At 35.2% G+C, this 731-nt stretch overlaps 1 protein-coding gene across 1 annotated transcript in view; it reads left to right on the top strand.

Moving 5' to 3' along the window:
• Positions 1-731, top strand: part of LOC106951280 (exostosin-1a) — a 65,713-nt gene that overhangs the window by 9,247 nt on the left and 55,735 nt on the right. The window lies entirely within an intron of this gene.

The following is a 731-nucleotide window of genomic DNA, read 5'->3' as shown; positions in this document are numbered from 1 at the left end:
AAAGCGGTATTGTTGTTAGTGAAAAACTTCAGAACAGTCTGCAGAGATTATCAACATGGCTAAAGGATTCTTGCTTAACTCTCAATATAAAGAAAACAAAGTGCATTTGCTTTTCAATCAAGAAAACATCATTACAGTCCTTGAATATTCAGATCAATGGGGACCCTATTGAACAAGTATCACAAGAGAAATATTTAGGAATAATTCTGGATGCTCAGTTAAATTTTAGGAGCCATGTTGATAAAATCTGCAAAACTGTTAGATCGAATATAAATTGTTTTAAAATTATTAGACATTGTTTGACACTTCACTGTGCAGAGACGTTTTTGAACTCACTGATCCTCATTTTACCTGCGGAGCTCCTGTCTGGGCTCAGACTAGTCAAACTCAAACCACTAGCATTTCTCTATAATCGGCCCTTAAAGGTTTTATATCAAAAGCCGATTAGATTCCATCACTGTCACATTTTGGCTAAATTTGACATTTTAGATTTGACAAATTTTCTAAATTATAATGTATTAAAATTGATTTTTAAGTGTTTAAATGGACTTGCACCAACACTATTAAACGATTGTATGTAGACTGCAGGGCAACAGGAGATCTACCAGAGCAGCTTTGGATGGAAATTGTAAGGTTCCCTTTGGAAGAACCACCTTTGCTCAAAGTCTGTCTGTGAGAGGATCTACAACTTGGAACTCACTTCCTGTTGATTTAAAGTCTGTAACCAGTTT

The sequence above is a fragment of the Poecilia latipinna genome, unplaced genomic scaffold (assembly GCF_001443285.1).
Source record: "Poecilia latipinna isolate Pla-1442-1.1 unplaced genomic scaffold, P_latipinna-1.0 Scaffold450, whole genome shotgun sequence".
NCBI lineage: Eukaryota > Metazoa > Chordata > Actinopteri > Cyprinodontiformes > Poeciliidae > Poecilia > Poecilia latipinna.
Note: the sequence above shows the minus strand (reverse complement) of the source record. Positions and strands in the feature narration are given on the sequence as shown.